The sequence below is a fragment of the Sphaeramia orbicularis genome, chromosome 12 (genome assembly GCF_902148855.1).
Source record: "Sphaeramia orbicularis chromosome 12, fSphaOr1.1, whole genome shotgun sequence".
NCBI lineage: Eukaryota > Metazoa > Chordata > Actinopteri > Kurtiformes > Apogonidae > Sphaeramia > Sphaeramia orbicularis.
In genome coordinates, this window is record NC_043968.1 from 19,022,362 (window position 1) to 19,041,008 (window position 18,647).

The 18,647-nt window shown below is 38.5% G+C and overlaps 1 pseudogene; it reads right to left on the reverse strand.

Moving 5' to 3' along the window:
* Positions 1–12,351: 12,351 nt before the first annotated feature.
* On the reverse strand, positions 12,352–15,332 carry LOC115430624 (beta-crystallin A4-like; annotated as a pseudogene).
* Between the last annotated feature and the right edge of the window lie 3,315 nt (positions 15,333–18,647).

The following is an 18,647-nucleotide window of genomic DNA, read 5'->3' on the forward strand; positions in this document are numbered from 1 at the left end:
AAAATCTGTTTTGCAAAATACATTAGTGTGGATGGGGCATCAATCACATAGCGAAGCAGAAGACTCCATTACAGAGACAGTAATATGAAAGAAAAATTAGACATTTATCATTGTTATGATTTTATGTCCAACTTGGTTTTCAAAGTGAATTTCAAACTTAATACAAATGATTCTTTCTACATTTACACATTGCAATTTCAGTTCAGGTCTGTTGTGCAACACCTTTAAAAAGTAATGTCACAGTCTGGGCCACAACTCCCACACTTTAACTTTCTGAGCTATGATGGTGTGGGAGTGAACTGTCAGAAAGTTGTCCTTAAGTGTCTTTTCAACTGACGCGAAGCAAAGAATCAAGAGCCTTGTACTAAATTGTTGTGTCCCCCACGATTACACTACTGTCTGCTTTAAGCTTATTGTGCAGCTGGATGCACACAGCGCCCATAAAATACACGGCATCTCCTTTTGGCGGCAGTTACGTCATTTTGCCTCCAACATCTGTCTCGCGAGCACCAGCTGTTAGATGGGAACGTGCTTACCTTGCCAACACAATGCGGTCTATTAGAATAACACCAAGAGCTACCACAGTGTTGTCCACTCTACCAGTAACTAGTTTAGAGTCTGCTCCTCTTAAGTGTCTTTTGGGATCTCCTGATGGTGCTATGATGATACAGCAGTATTCAAGCTGTGGGACACTCTTCACATGTGTTTTTAACCAAATTACACGCCTCACTCTGCATGTTTAACTGCAGGTCAGTGCACACCTAAAGAGGCGCTTATGTGTTTTTAAGTATATTAAAGCAACACTGGCTTTTACAATTTAAATAAGCTAGCGTTGGTTATGAAAATGAAACAGGCAAGTGCAGACAAATTAAATAGGTTTCAAAACCCCCGTCTATGTATATACCCCGTTCTGAGGTCTCAGCTGAAAAATTATCTGTGCAACAGTTAAGGTCACAGGACGTGTAGTGACAAAGAATATAATTTCTCCTTTACTGTCTTTTTTCTATTTGGGAACAATTACTAAAATCCAAAGTGCGGGACAGTTAAATGTCAAATTTCCTTTGACGGTACAACTCTATACTCTCCATGTGTAGAGACTTCTTCAAACCTCCGGAAGTATGCAGACATGTAAATATTTAACATATTACAGGATATCACTGACATTTCTATAAGCTGCTTCTTTGGGCATGTACTTGAACAGTGTTGATAACATGACACACAGTGCCAACCCTCTCTTATGAATCAATTTCATTCTGGATCAACCTAAACTTAAATAATTATTTTACAGGTTACCATTTTCATGTTTGGTCATCACATTATACAGAAATAAGCAGCAGAGACCATACTTGCTGACACAAGCAGGCATTAAACAGAAGATATGAATGTTTATTTCATGTTATTTCAGCCTGTAGAGATACAATTACTCTAGTAGGGAAACTAGTTTGACTCTGAAACCAGTTTTTCTGGCTACTGCTTGGCTTCTAAACGTATCCACGAATGTAGGATGTAGAGGTGTGAATGGAGCCTCTTACCAGACAGATTGAGCAACTTCCAGATAAGCAATGCTTTTTTTATGCTTTTCTTTATTTGCCCACTGAGCAGCATAGATGTTTCTGAATCACTTTCAATTCAAATATTAGTACCAAACATTGTAGATAATACATTCATTGTATCTTATTCTTATTTACGTCCTATTCTTTTAAGTGACAAAGCAAAAGCTTCAAGATACAATAGTTTTACACTGACTAGTAACAATGTTGCTACAGAAAGTAGCACTTGTGTGATAACAACTTTAGAATCATCCACATTTCATCTCTAGCTGAATTGCCAGGCTATACAATAAATAATCACTAGTGGTCCTAATTTGTGTCTCAGTAGTATCTATAGCATGTCCACCAAGCAACAATGGCTGGGACATCTGGCTTGTGCATGCTGCCTTTGTTTAGCTTTGCTTTTAAAGTTAAAAAGCAAAATGTAATAAAGTGGAGCTGAAAAATCTGTGAAAACCACATTGTATGACCTCCAGTTTTAAATATTGTGATCACAGTTGTATCCAGGGAATGCGTAACACTGAAAAAACAACTGTGCAACCAATAATGCTAGAGGAATATACACAATAAAACATATATGATCACACATGTGCTCATTGGTATCAAGTATACTCAATTCAATGTACTTAATAAAATACTACTGTTAAAAACAATTTAACAAATGAAAAAGGAAGATGCCATACAACACTTTGCCCCTCCAGCTCATTGATACCCTGAATAGTCAGGGATTAATTTTGAATCTTAAATTAAAGATCATTATAAACTAGATTAAACTAAATTACTATCCTTTTTGGGTAGTTCAGTCAAACCAAGACAAACATTATTCTAGACATGTCTTAACTTTTATTGTGATCACACTTTGTCTTGAATTAGGTGAATAGGCTTTAAAAAAAAAAAACAACGGCTGGACAAATTTCTGAGTCAAAATTTTCAAAAATGTTTTAAAAAAATTACAAAAATTTTAGTTTAGCCACTACACTTAGCACTGCCCCTCTCCTAGTGGTAAGGAAATGTGTGTCGAATTCGAAAAGAATAGGGTGAATAGTCTATGAGAAATTGGTTGGACAAAAATCTCAGACAGATGGACGGACAGACGGAATTCCCGGTATTACCATATACCCCTGCCCCATGGGCGAGCGGGGGAATAACTATTGTAGACTACATGTTGCTACTTGCTGCCTGTATCAGCCAGTGAGTTACAATGCCAGTCATCAGACCATCTCTCGCCCCAAAAGACATGGCCTCTGACTAAATGCATGAATAATGTTTGCCAAGTAACCTGACAGAATTTTCCCATATGAGTTTCCTTGTTTGCAAAATTATTGAACGCAATTGACAAAAGATTTTAAAAGTTGTTTTATTTTGTCTTTGCATTTATGGGAACAGAGACAGTTTAAACCCTTTCCTCTGGTCAAACCCTGTGCTTGACACTGAGACTAACAGCTAAATCTCTGTTTTCACTTCAAGCCTTTAATACATTTGTGCACCTTTTTCTTACATAGATATTTTATGGATTTCTGTATATTAACAGATGTCCATTTGCCCTCCCCCATGTCTCTCATCTCAACTGCCTTCAGTGCTGCTGTCAAAATCTCACCTCTCTGCCAGAGGACATAGCCTTGGCCCGTTGAGAATGTGGCAGCACCACGCTATCTCCAAAGTGCCACATTTAACTGCACCCCCCACAAGCACACAGGCTGAAAACTCCTCATATGCTGCATAAAATCATGCTGAAGTACATAGCAGCTTATATGCAACTGCACTTTCTTTATCAATTCTTCCAGTTTAAGGAATTAATGTATTCCACTTGTTCAGTCTTGTTTCCCTCTCAGTTCAGTATTATGTTGGTCACATTAGCTTCATATGTTTTACAGTCCACTTTGAATTCAATAAATTCGCTGATGCTATTAGAACCACTCAAGCACAATAACAATATGTGGGTTTTACAGGAAAAAGAATAATCTAACCATTTCATCTAATTCTGTTGGACACATTATGGCAATAATAACAACAGTAATAATACTAATACTACTACTACTACTACTACTATACTAATAATAATAGTAATGACGTAACTGCCTTACATTAAGTAAATTTCAATATTACAAGGCGCACTATGACTGATTTACTCAGCAGCAGTGTATTAGTGCTTTCCATTAGAGGCTTGCATCGCTTCAGCTCTGCAAAATGGTAGTTAATAAATAATAAAGCTCATATCTAACATAAACTCACTTAATAAGCCATATTCAATGCATTAAGTTTTTTTTATGTTCAACACCTCTGCCTAGTTTAATTCACCTGCTGGCAATAGTTTATACAGGTAGCAATTTCACTTAACTCTAAATGGCTGGTTTCTCTTATGATCAAATATCACTGGATAATAATGTGATAATCAGTCAAATGCCATGGTGTGAAAATCCTTGACACATGGCTATCAAATCTCAGGATTAAAGTCCACTGTCAACACTTCACAACCTGGATTCCTGACTGAATGTCCCTGTAAAACCATTAGTATGACGACAAACACACGGATCCAGATTAGTTATTTAATGGCTACTAACCCACAACCTAAATTTAGGTCTAAAGGGCAGTTTATAGATTGAGCACAAGTCTGAAATTTTGGTCCCACCTGACAACTGCAAGACATACCATCACAAGGGTTCTCTATTATGTTTCGTCAAGGACCTTCAACAGAATTACATAACAGAATAATGTGTAGACTTAATGACAGTGAACGAGTGGTTTCTAATTACTGAATTACATGCAGTAGTCTAATTATTATTAGATCTTGATATCTTTTACTAGAGCTGCATTGTTGTCTAAAAAGTGTTAACACGTCATTGCAGGACCTGACTTCTCTACCATTTACACACACGCTGTAGTGTATTTTCAACAATTCCAACATGCTGCCATGCTATTGTAACTCACCAGTAAACAGAATATCTACCTAGGGTTGGACAATAAACACAGATAATGATCATAACATAATTTCATTATTGCTGTACACATTTTTTTCCTCATTGTGCTTTGTTTTAGATATTCTATCTCTGGATTTCTGAAACATTGTGTTGCATTAAAGCCTTCACCATGTTCTGACCATAAAGAACACTGCCATTATCTTACTCAGATCAGCTGCTAAAATGAAAGAAATAATGATTTGACATTTAATACTAATTAACAATATTGCCTGAAATGAAAATGTATATCACGATAACATTTTTGGCCAAATGTAGCTGTATGCATGTCATCTGCCAAACCTCAAAAGCCTGAAAGGTTTAGATTAGAATTTAAGGTTTTATAAAGCTGCAGACTTCAGAGGACAATGTGTGTCTCTTCAGTAAGAACCGAATGGCCTTGGAAAGCCTATTTCAATGATGAACAAACTTGGCTGTGGTCTTTTTAACTAAGCGAGTGACATTCTGAAAAACAGAGAACAAGATCAGACTTTCTGAATGCGCCTTTCCATAAACTATCACATGACCATGAGAAAACCTGCAAAGATCAGCTTTGCTACTTCTCTATAATGTATTAGCTACCAAGCCTGTCATGTTCATTGATGTTGCTTTAGTTGTACATAATGAATCATATAACAAAGGGAATGAAATGATGCAAAATAAATGGTGAATTAACACCCATTTACTGAAAGCACTAGTAGAACTCAATATATGACGTGCCTTCACCCCAAATAAATAGCTCATCTCCACCTGCAGCTTTCCTTTACCTAGATGCTGTTATTTTCCCATGATGACACAGATATGCCCATACTCATAAATCATAAGACCTGAAGTCTGCTATCAGGAGATCAGTGCTGCCCACTTGATATACTGAAGCAGGGTATTTAAATACCCTGGCGAGTTAACTTCCATCTACGTTGTCATGATAAAAGTTTCTAAAATTCACAGAATTATGTTGTATGAAGGCTTTGAACTATTTACTCAAATCCTAATTTGTTTAGGAATTTAATCAAGGAAAAATACACTAATTATCTATACATATACACCAACCCAAACACTGTACATGCTTGATAAACTGTTTTAAATCTGCTTCCATAGGGTACATGGACTATAAAAGCTTAATGAATGGTGGTCTCAGACATCCAAGCCATGCTATTTCACACCAATAACCTGAGCAAAAAAAATAGTCAATTATGAGTTAACTGAACAGGGAAACTGTCCAGACCTTGACTGACAACATTCTGAGACTGATAATTGATGCACAATATCTGTTCTAACATTGTCACAGTTCAGGTTACCTGAAATGTGTAAATGATTAATAAGGTAATGCTTTTCTTGCTGTTAAAGTAAAAGCTCTCAACATAATATTTCTGGTTCATAATAAGACTCTCATTAACAGGAAATCATAGTCTATTTCATTTTGTCTGACCAACGCCTGTCACACCTGAAGGTTAAAGTTAAGGGCAAGGCAGTTCAGTTGTAAATAAGGTCTTGGTACTGCAAATTTAGCTAATAGGCTCCTGTAGGTAGGTGTACTTGGCATTCTGCTGTGAGCAGCAGTTAGCCAAAGAATGACCGTCTCAGAGAAACATACACTATACCGAGCCTCTTTCCTGCATTTCCTGTTCACTTGGACGTTTCACTATGTGAAGAGAAACTGAACACTCCAAGGTTACAAACCCATCAAACTTACACCCCCACACCCCACCCCCAACAAGGCTGATACACTTGTTGCTGTTAATTTGAACCTTGAACATTATGGGGGAAATCCTTACAATGTTGTACATCCTGGCATTGTAATCACCTATAGAGGCAAAGCCGCAGTTAAGTTAAAACAAATCACCAATATGGAATTTTATCAGTATTAGACCATACTCACACAGTGGGCATTTGCATTTGACAGCTCATATGCTGGTATCAAAAGGATAATTTTCCCACTGCTATGCTGTTTAAATAATGAAAATAACTTGACCAGCATGATGTGAAAATGGATCCAAATGTAAACTTGACATCTACAATAATTGTATTTAAGAATATACAATATTTAATGTATTTAAAAGGAATATTCTACTTAAAAAACGTTTTCAGCATAAAATACATGTAGGTTTTAAGATGTGGAGTCAGTAAGTTGGTAGCTTCCTCTTTCTGTGGCAGTTTAGAACAGCTAGTATCTACAATGCTTTTACCAGTTTCCAGCAGTGGCCCAGTTTCATTACTCTACCCCCTTTAAAAGAGCCCTAGAAACTTCAAACACCAATGCATAATAATCCACTTTTGTTCACTTGTATGCATGCCCAAATATGCAAAAGTAAGGCCAAAAATATAGCTTCTGTCTTTCATTAGCACAGTTATCATTTGCATTTTTCACTTTGAGCCAACACTAGGAAAGGAGCTAGCTAAAAGCAACAAAAAGTTCTGCATAGATGTGTTTGATACTGAAATATTCTTTCAAAATGTAAACATCCCACTAGCTACCACGCTGCTGCTAACAGTAAGTGTGAATATTGCTACCACTGCCCAGTCCATCACAAAAGATATAATATTCCACTAGTACTTGGTCAAAGAAGTCATTTGATCTTCATTTTACATATTGTCAGACTTCAAGCTATTTTGGTTCTGTTCTTTAGACAGGTGATCTATACTGCTTCAGAACTTAGTGAACCATCATGCTGGCGTCAGCTCTTTTAGTGTACAGAAGTGTCACAATTTGTACTACAATTAAATGGAACAGAATGTTAACTGTAATGCACTGGTGGACTGACACAAGATTGATGTTTCTACAACTTCACTATGATACCATACTGAAACTAGTTCCTTCTTAAAGCAAGGAAACCCTTAAGATAGAATACACCTTGGTTATACACAGCTCCATTTAAAAACCGGACAAAGTTTAAGAAAACTGTGGTTCACTCCTTTCCTCCTTTATTCCATAGAGAAATTTGTTAATGCAATCAACTGCAATATATGCATCAACAAAAATGTTCACTTTATGGCTTGTAATCTGATTTAACCCCAGTATACTCATGCTGCTAACTGTCCATTTGGTAATATAATCTGCTTTCAACTGCTGTTGTGAAGAACTGCCAGAGGGGAGAATTAGCTGCAAACTGTGAATGCCTTCTTAAACTGTACATTTCATCATTAAATTGTTTTCATAAACCTGTCATGGTTAAAGAAAATTCTGCACGTCTGATGGATAAAAAAAGGCATTGATCCATGTAACCTTTACAGATACAGACAACTTAATGCTATGTAATCCAAGCTTTCACATTTAAGTAATGAATTAAAATTATACATTTGTCACTGTGTTACCTTCCCTGTCTGGTTCACTGCATTCTGCTGATCAGTGGTGTAATGTTAATGTTCACACTGACTTCCTCCAAAGTCATTATTTGTTTAAATATTAATACCAACCAAACCAAAATAGAGCATTACTACAGCATCAACAAAACATTATCGTCAGTGATTAGTTAATAGCCTGCAAAAAATATGTAAATGCAAAGTAAATGTGACAAACTTTTTCACATACACCTACTGTTCACACAATGGCTGTCATTTGCCTAAATACCACTGTCAAACTTACAAACCCTGTATGAAAAACAAACCAAGTTGTTACCACATCCTCTTCAATCAAGTAGCGTCACTTCTATGCCTTTAGTCAAGACTGAACTGACACAGACAAGCTGCATACATGGGAAAAACTATTTGTAGTCATGGCTAGGAGGAAGGCGAGTTATTGAAATCAGATTGTAGCAGTAGTGATCTCTCTAAGTGATGGCTACATACTCTGGGGTGCTTGCAAACAGCATGCTTGAGCAGAATCTGCACAGATAGATAGTGCAGCTGCATCAAAGGACTTACAGCACCACAGACAGGCATAAGTAAATGTGCTGTGTTTGCTGCATGGCACATATTAACAATCAGAATGCACATCAAGCTTGGGATCAAATTAAAAATGCGATTCAAGGTTTTAGAGCATGCTCTAGTTACCATCACTTCATTGTCTAAACAGATGAGAGTAACAAGATAAATACTATGCATGAAGCTGCTTCATATCCTGTCACAGTAACCCACAATATTAAATATAAGGCTTCTGCTTTAAAAGGTTAATTACTCAAATTTGGCGCTGGGTGTAAAATACCACACACATTAGTCTGGTGCATGGCAGTTTAGATGATATAATGAAACGACAGAGTTGACTGTATTCTTGCAGGATCTCACAGCTCTACTGTCATTTCACTTAGCATCTACAGTAAGTCACAGGTTTGAGAGGAAGCACGCCTCCATCTCCCTATTTGGCAGCAAAGCATGCACAATAAATTAATCAATTTGACAAGCAAACAAAAACAAGCACCGGCTACAGAACAACATGAAAGCTTATGACAAAATGTGGTTACCTGGGCTCAGGCAGGATGATTTTCTTACTGGCCCGGGCCGCTGGAGTAGATTTGCTCTTCTCCATCGCCATCAAATAACTGACATCAGCGAGCACTGCTTCGAGGTCCGCCATCTTTCGACCCTGGGACGACCAAATCAATAAAATACCGGGTTGGGGATGGTTGTTTTAGGGGTTTACAAAACAAAGTCCACCAGATATGACCAACATCAATGGCCGAGGTGCGTGACAGGGCCAGCAGAGCGGACGGTGGGGCTGACCATCGACTGGAATGGTGTCGTTGTCACAGGCTGTAGTCTGTTCACTTCGCCTCAAAGTGCCATCATTATGATGGAAAAAAGGAAATTTGGGAGGAAGACATTGGGTGACAGGTTGCAGGAGAAATATATTCAGCAGAGGTTCTAGATCACCGTCCTTGTAATCCCATTTAATGCAAAAATTTCAGGTTTCTTGAAGGCGAATTGTAAGGGAAACAATGCAAGCAGACAGATGAGATCTTGTGAAAGCAGCACTTCCTCGCTTTATGGAGATGTGATATAGCCAACACAGATAGGTAGATGCACCAGATGCTGGATCTGAAGACAGCTGTCAAATCCTACAAGTCTCCGGAGACTTCCCTGGTCCTCCTGAAGGAAATATGTCCAAACGACTGGTTTGTCTCCAGTGCGGCATGTGTTTCTGGGTTTCTCCTTAAAATGTAAACACTGTGCTCTCGAAAGAAAAAAAAATGTTCTAATTTTAGAGGAATGGCAGTCAGTAGCTGCACAGTAGAAAATGTGAGTGGCTCCTCTTATGCTTCGACAACAGCAGAAAACCAGCTCTACTGTTAGAAAAACTAGACATGTTGTTGCCTCACCTCGTCTCAAACAGATTTGTGAGATCGAAATAACTCAAGAGGGAGGACACTTGGCGACAGGTTGTTTGAGAAATGTATATTACCACCCGCCCTTTATATCTCCGACGGTGCACCGAAAAGCTAATTTATGTTAGCACAAATTAAACCCTACATGCACCGGTTACAGATGAGCCCCGACTCATGATTTGCATTCCATAAAATCCACGCACCGCTGTTGTTTATGTTGCCGTCGTTGTCGGCTTCCTGTATAATGTTAAGGCTGAAATGTTCCTTATCGGCTTATCATTTGCAAAAGAAAGTCGCTCAAAAAGATGCACTTAAACACTTAAGGGGTTTAGCGCCAAATACAGTCCAAACAAGAGGTGTAATTAAGTAATCGTGAGTAAAATCCACGCGGCCCACAGACAACTTATTTCAGCCTGGTGGCAATATCGATATTTAGTTCGCCTGCTAGTTAGCTACCACGCTAGCTAGCAAAACGAAACCTGCTAGCCAGTAGGCTAACTAACGAATAATATATCGTGATAAGTCAGTCTGCACATCTAGTTTGGACTATTTCGGTTCCAGAGACACATAAAAATGCCCTTGTTGCCAGTAGGAAACACAGTCACTAGCTGGCAGACTAACAGACTAACATTGGCTCGATTTCAGACAGCGATTTAGTTACTTAATAACGTTAAGCTAACGGCAGCGAGTTAACTGGCCGCTCGTATCGGGGAAGTCTCGCAGGCTTTCCTAAAAAACAGTCTCTGAGAGTCCGATGAATTCAAAAATATTGTCACAATCCTGAAAGATAATCCATAGCTGCTTGATGAGTTACCCCGAGCGTTGGGGGGGACCCTCCTCGCCTGGAGACCCAGCACAGAGCTACTGACTGTGGGCTGATGGTGACGCTGATGGTGGAGGAGGGGGAGGGAGCGACGGGAGATGGAAATCGGCTGGCCAGCGGTAGTTTGCTTGTAACCGATAACTTTTCCTCTTCGCCGTGAATGTGGCAGTTGACAAGGCGACGGAGAAGACGGCAAATAAAACACAAGTAGACAGAAGAAAATGCCTAATATGACGTTGTGTTGGTGGGCTCCTTAAACAAGGAAACCACACAGAGGTCGATATCTGAAGTAAAACGAGCAAGAGCCGACCAGGTCGTCGTGCTCCGCCAGCCCCGAGCGAGCGACTCCTGCCTACCAGGCTATCCGCGCTGGGGAGCCCCACACTCGGCTAGTTTAACCGCTAAGTAGCTTCACCGAGTGTCCGTCCTCTGCCTCCCAGCAGAACACCACACGATACGTCCGTTTCTTGCGATTAAGCGGCTCGTTTTCCAGCTCCAATATGGCACATGTTTAGAAGAAGTCCCCTTCGATATATTTTTCTGTTTTTTTGCTAGCACAGTGGCACTGCTTGCTTTGTGGTTCAACTTCCTCCCACTGCGGCGGCGAGAGGCTTGTAAAACACGGAGCGGGTCAGTGGCTGGAGCCGGACCCGGACCCAGGCCATGTTCACGGTGGGGTTCGAAAATATTTAAACACAGTAATATGTTTCGGAACCAAAAAAAAGCAGAAACAATACGGCGTCATACACGACCAGCTCGTCGTGTCACCAGTTCATACGTGGGAATTTCCCTCTTTATAAATTTAGACCTTTTTTGTTTGTGATTTACGACATTTCAGTGAGAATAACAGCCAGTGTATTTACAGGAAATTACACAGAGGGGTACAGTTCCATGAGAAAAACGTAAAATGTAGGCCTCAGCAAAAATAAAAGCTTTGCTACAGCTAACAGTGCTCAGTATAACTACAGACTATTCTCTGTGTTGATACTAAATAACTTGTTTTTATTACCAGTCCAAATAATACAGTTGCAGCCGCCTATGACAGTAACAAATAACACACCAGACTAAATGATTTTCTATATGACGCCCAGATAAGCCGATGTGTGTCTCTTGTTTTATTGGTGGAAACGCAGTGCCGTTTTCTGGTCAGTAATGGTAATGCTCCTTAATACACTGCAATAGACTGCTGCTTATTGTGTTTATATTAATATCTCCAGTATAGATACCATAAAGGAAGCTAATGATACTTTTTAACCTTGAAAAAGCATGCTATACACATTTTAAGAGTGTCCCTATCTAGATTCAGCTCAAATATTAGTGAAATGCCTTTAAATTCAGACAGGAACAGCTATAAGTTGCATGTGCACCATGTGTAGTTTTTAGAAATACCAATGAATGATTTAGTCTTTCAAACAAAAACAGTAAATCCCTTATCTATGTAAGTTTCGTGAAATGCAAGATTATACTTCTGTTGACATTCACTTGATATTGACTAATGCATCTCTTATAAAAAGTTATTGCTGATTGTTTTCTATCAGTTTTACATCTATGCTTTGTTTATTAACCCACTTGTCCATTATCATCTGTTCAAGTTCATTCTTTATTGCTAAAACACTCACACTAGGTAGTTCCTATTACACCCTTATGTGAACTCTGTCAGACTGATTATCATTCAGAAAACTGTGAAATGTGTAAAAGATGGCACTGGCATCCAATTACACATTTTATGAACCTATCTGTTAAGCAGATACATTGGTGAAAGTCAGTAGGGTTTAAGAAAGACAGTTTATTCAGCACTGGGAAGAAGCAAGGGTCAAAGGTGAAGGGTCACATGGGAGAAAGGGTTTGGATAAGTTGTTACTGCTGAATACGGCGGATGGACTGGATCTGAGGGGTCTGGCAGTGGGAGCCAAACTCCCTGAAGTGTTTGTACTCCACAGTGACGATCACACTCCATGATATACTGGTATCCACGATAACCAGGGTACTGGTAGCACACGAATCTGTTGAGAAATCACAGTGAGAATGAGGGAAGTGCCGATGAAATTGTTGCGAAAGATTGTGAAAGGCTAAGCAGGACTATTTTAGACTGCTGTGCAGAGGCTGAAGAAATAGGTGAGCATTAAATCAAATGTGGAAGGCATGGGAAATGGCAGAGTCTACTGGGCACACTTACGCTCCAGACTGGATCCTGAAAGAGCCAACTTCATTGTTGCACCAGCCCATGGCCTGGAGGGAGGGATAATCGTCGCTAAGCTCACCCTTACGGCCCATGAAGTTCTCACGCTCGTAGATAGTCATACGACACTCTCTGTGGTTCTGTTGAGGAGGGAAAAAAAAAGTTGTTTTTCCAGATGCTCAAGTCTACATGAATTATCTGACAAACACAAAAGTAGAGTGAAAAAGGGTCACAGTATTTTGTTGAACTTACAGCACAGGCAATGGGCCTGAAGGAAGTCATTCTCTCAATGTGATAGGCATTGCTACCTCCAAAAGCATCACACTGGGGGTACTCTCCCCTCTCCAGCACGAACTGCTGTCCCTGGTAGGAGGCATGCTCATAACCCCCCAGCTGAAGAAAAGCATGGGAAGAAAAGTGAGTTAATAAGCATCATCTTCTCATTACCCTTTCTGACTCTCAACGGTCTCAGCCATTTAACCTTACTCATCAGAAGCCTAAAAATATCATCTCAAGTCAGCAACTTGAGACAAGTCCAACTGCCTTTCTTTTCACATGAATTAAGAGCTTTTGCCTTTTCTTCCAGTGACTGTAAAACCACTCTGCATGTGTGTATATGTTTACTCACGCTCCACTCTCCACCCTGAGGGAGCGCACAGACTCAAAGCCAAACTCCATCACGTTGCAGCACTCAGAGGTGAACTCATGGCGACGGCCCTGGAAGCACTCCTCATCAAAGACAATGATCTGGAAGGGCAAAGCAGACATAGGGTGGCTCAAGAAGACATGTGGATGTGGTAGCACCTATGTACTGTTTCATTAAAGAACTATTTGGTATTGGACAGTGCGATCAATAGCTTTTTATTTTAACTTTAGCTTTAATGTATTGTAACTCATCCACTTAAACTACACATTGCTATGTACTTGTCATTTAGCAGACTCTTCTTGCATTAGTGTAAGCTATATTTTTCTTTAATTGACACCTGTGGCTACACACAAGTCAAACAAATTTTTACTTAATATATGTCATATAAAGTGTTTTTTTCTTCTATATAATCAATCCCTAGTGTTTGTCCGATCCATGTTTTTAGAAAGATGAAAAACCTTGACAACCGCCATGATTTTTTAGTTTCATTCTTAAAATCTATGAGCAGTGAGTCAATAGCCTCCAAAATTGCCCAATTTACCATTTAGTACCATTTAGTGGCTGTATGATGTATTCATGTATGCTTATATATTAGCACTGGGCCTTGTGAAAATTGAAAGCTGTGGTGTTAGTTGAGATTTCAGCTCTTGAATCTTTCTTTTTGAGTCTAAAAATGTGTTTTTAAGTTGGCATTCTTTGACATTCTGCCTCTCTCTGTGAAATTATGTTTCTCTATATTTTCTGCTCTGGTTCCCTTTATTGATTATGATACTTAATCCATACGTAATTACAGCCAACAAGACAAAACAAATGAATCCTGTCAATATCATATCTCTGATAGCTTATTAATGCATCATACACTAGAACTGCTTGACAGTGAAACACTTTCACCAGAGTTTCAAGCTAAGGTGTGGTGGGTATGAAGGTAATATATTAATTATCTAAAAACAATTTGGAGATTGACCTTCAAAACCTGATTGGGTGTTTGGCCACACTTTTATAAGATCTGGCAACTCTCCCTCATCCCTCCCTCTCAGTAAAATGTGTAAGATAGATAGTTGATGCATGAATGTGTTTTTCATTCCACAGACTCACCTTCCAGTGGCCGGAGAACTTGGTGCAATGGTGAGTCATCTTGCCTGAAAGAAAAGTAGGCCTACAATTGAAAACAACAGCTACAGAGGTCACACTCACCAAGACACGAGAATAAGACGACACATTGAATATACTGAGGAAGAGCAAGCTAAGTATTCAAGTTGAAACTGAAGACAGTAATTAAAACATGCAAAAAATATCATGATACACATATTTTACTTGCATGAATATCACAGCACAAGAGTCAATACAGCTGACTAAAGAATTATTCTATGCAAACAAAAAGCCTGTTCTGGAACTTAGCATGCTGAATAGTCAATACAGCTGTGGCTTTGTTGAGAAAGTATCAACAGCATAGTGGTCTGCATACTGGAATCACCCTGAATCCATGATTCTGAAAGTATCTATTTATGGTTCCTGGACAAAAATGTGAGGGTCTAAGAAGCCAGGGGCTTTATCTGGACTTCTTTTGCTCTCCCACCCATTCTATCTTGTTATCTTATTTCCTGCCCATTTTCTCCCTGCTATTACTGAGAATTTCCACCATCACCACTATTTATCTCACCACTGGGTGTAGTGATGGTTTTTGGGCCCTAGAGCCCGACCGGCTCTGATGTGACAGGGTTTGGGATGGAGTGTGTGCATATGGGGGGCTGCTATACCCTGGCTGTGCTACCCTGGCTGTGCTGTCTGTCTGGCTGAGGGACAGGGACTCACCTTGCTTTGATTCCCTTGGGTTGTCCTGCCGTGAGAGTGAGAGGAGCCACGCGCCCCCACCCTTTTAAAGCCTCCCCTGGCAAGGGGCCATGCTGAAAGCCCCGGCTCAGCAGGAGGGAGGGGCCTTTCTCTTTGTCCACCCTGACAAAAGCGTGGATAATCGGTGCAGGGGCAGAAGTGCAAACGCCACATTATCACCATAGGCTGTGGACATGGAGACACAGGAATATAAGTGAGACAAGACAGAGTGAGAGTCTCTGAGAAAATACCAAGGGCCAAGGTTAGAGTGGGGTGGAGGGATGGAGAGAACCGAAGCAGCTAAAAGCTATTTACAGTGTTACTTTGAATCATCTTTACATTTAATATTCTCTGTTTAACTGTTTGATGTAACATTTTTATCTCACCTGGTCCGATAAATACACATTTACTGGTTTAGGGCAGACTGTCTTAATAAAATGAAAATGCACCAATTTGACAGTTGGGACTGCTGTCCTCTAAAAGTAAATTTAAGTGTACAAAAGTATTTTTTGGATATTCAAAGAAATATTTAGTAGATGACACAAATGGGTTGTTTTACTGTCCAAAAATTAAATTCACGTGTAATTGTCCCTTTGACATATTAATAATCCTATTTACATTTGAAAGGATAAGTCCATGATTATTACATGTTTAACCAACAGGATGTGATGTATACAACAGTTCTGCCAAATGTGTGCCTTGTTACATAATCAACCTCAAACAAGAGAGCAGAGGCCCTGAATGGGCATCTTAACTTAAATATTCAGTAACAGAAACATTTCATCTGAATGAATCATCATTGTAAAAGGTAACTTCATTTAAAAGGCAAATTTCACTGTTCAGTACCATTGTGTAATAACACCCTTATTTTGTCATCACAGTGAAAATCATGCAGCATAAATTACACAATAGTGGAAAAAGATGTAGATAAAAAAGGAAAGGTCATGGGGTCACCAAAATCACCAATAGATATTTACAGATAATGTTAAAGAAAAATCGTTCTTTAATTACACAATAATATTTGTTGAAAAATCAGACTTAATAATCTCTGTCAGCTGACTTTTTTTTTTTTTTTTTTTTTTTTTTTTTTTACATTTTACAGACATGATTAAGAAGCAGGAAATAAAATAAAGTGTGGGAAGGAGATGTACTGATGTGTTAGACGAGTAAATGGAAGAAAATTGGACAACAAAAGCCTCAAGGGGAAGCTGTATTGATAGTAGCAGGATGTGAAAGTCAGGGCTGTTGAAAAATCAATAGGTTTCTTCCTTTTGGGATTCCACAATTTGTGTCAAGACTCATGAGATTAAAAAAAAGTTTTGCCCTATAGTGATACTAGACGAAAGGTCTATGGGTCAATAGATTTCAAGATCGAGTTTCTTTAAAATCTGCATGTCAAATTTGTTGTTAGTTCAGCTACTTTTTGAATAATGATAGTCAATGACAAAGTCAGAAACATATAAAAAGAAGCCACTTTGTATCCTCTATTCCTTAATGGAAGCAATGATAAGTCTAGAAATCACAATCCAAAATTATGGATTTAAGAAAATTCTGGTTTAATAAGAATTCAAATATGCCAGAGTGCTAATATGCTATATAATTTGCAACATTTCAAATTCAATTAGAAACAACTGGCTTTTGATCTGTCCAAAATAACAAGAAACAAGACTATGAATTTCAAACATTTCATTACTGGCTTTGGTTCTTGATAGGTTTTGATATGAAGAGCTAAATTTCCATTTCAGACAGTACCATAAATTTATCAACTTTGGTCCCCAACCTTAGTGATAATAAAGTATGCAACAGGAACCACACAGATTATGCAGCGGGATTAGTTCATATCTAATCTGCACATATCAAACACAGATTAACCCTGCTTCCCCCACACCAATAATCACGGTTGAGGTGATAATCCACACATAATCCACGAATTATCATCATCACTATCAACCTTTATTTCACCTTTACAGGCCAGAAAAAAGTTTGCCAGCTATAATGATGATGTTGTGATTAGTATGGACTGATATTTGTTTATTAGATAATATTTATTTAGTAGCTGAATCCAATTTTATTGCAGTAATATGTCTTTTTCATCAGAAATAAAGATTTCTCTTTCCTTAATCAGACAAACTTTTTTTATGCTGTTGTTTTCTGGTACAGTTCAGGCTTTTAGCTAGGTGGCTAGTTTTAGCTATGTTAGCAAATGATCACAAAACACAGACATGGCTCTGTGACTGATGAGAGTCAGTCTGAATCAGTTCTTGTAGGTGAAAAAAAAAGCCTATTTAAAGTGGGGAGTTGAATCTGAATGCACTTTGCATGGGATAGCATAAAGCCTGAAAACAGTGAAAATAGAGATTTTTGGAGACTTGTGAATTTATCACCTTTGCACTAGTCAGAGGTGTGTATGATGGATATCGTACAAAGACATTTTTTATTTCAGTTTAGCTCCCAACTTATATCCAACACTACTCCGACCTCAACACCTTTAAATCCCTTTTAAAAACGTATTTATTTAAGATTGCTTTTAATGTTTAATTTTAATGTTTAATAGCTTTATATTCATATACTTGCCTTTTGCACCTGCTTTTTACTGGTTTTTAATGTGTTTGGTGTCTGTTTTATCTGCTGCATGTAAAGTGTCTTTGCGTTCTATGAAAAGTGCTATACAAATAGAACGTTCATTATTATGTTATTATTATATTATTATTATTATTATTATTATTATTATTATTATATAACAACACAGTTTACAGGCTTTAACAAACCTAATGATCACTAGAAAGCTTTAAAGAGGTTGTTAGATATATTCTTACGGGCTAGCTGATTTCTCCTGATAAGGCAGGATAAGTGTATTTAAGACATATAGTGATGCCTAAATGTTTGTTTGGAATGTTAGGTATAGCTGCACATAAAGATATTGCTAAAAAAAAATGGTTAAATATAAATGGCCCAACCCACTGCCCAGTAATCCAAGGATTCTGGAAGAGAGTCAAGAGAAGAAACTGACAAAATCTTACAAGTGAACTCCCCATTAGGCCCACTTATATTCCTAGGGAGCTATACCTAAGGAGACATACAGTTCAGATCAAAGACACATGTTACGGATGCTTTTATTAATCACTAAGAAATGAAAACTGTCAACTGGAAGGATCCAAAACCACTGAACATAACTCAGTGGGTACAGAGACTGAAAAGGGTCTACACTATGGAGCGAATGACCGCAAGTCTACAACTAAAGATGGACACTTTTGAACAAGATGGAACTGTGTTACTCAGTGTTTGGGGACAGATGAAGGAATGGGGGCTATTATGAGATTGTTATGTCTCTCCATGACTGATATTGTACTGCTGTAATTTTCCTTGCGAACAAACAAATATTTATTTTCTATGTAATTGCTCTTTAT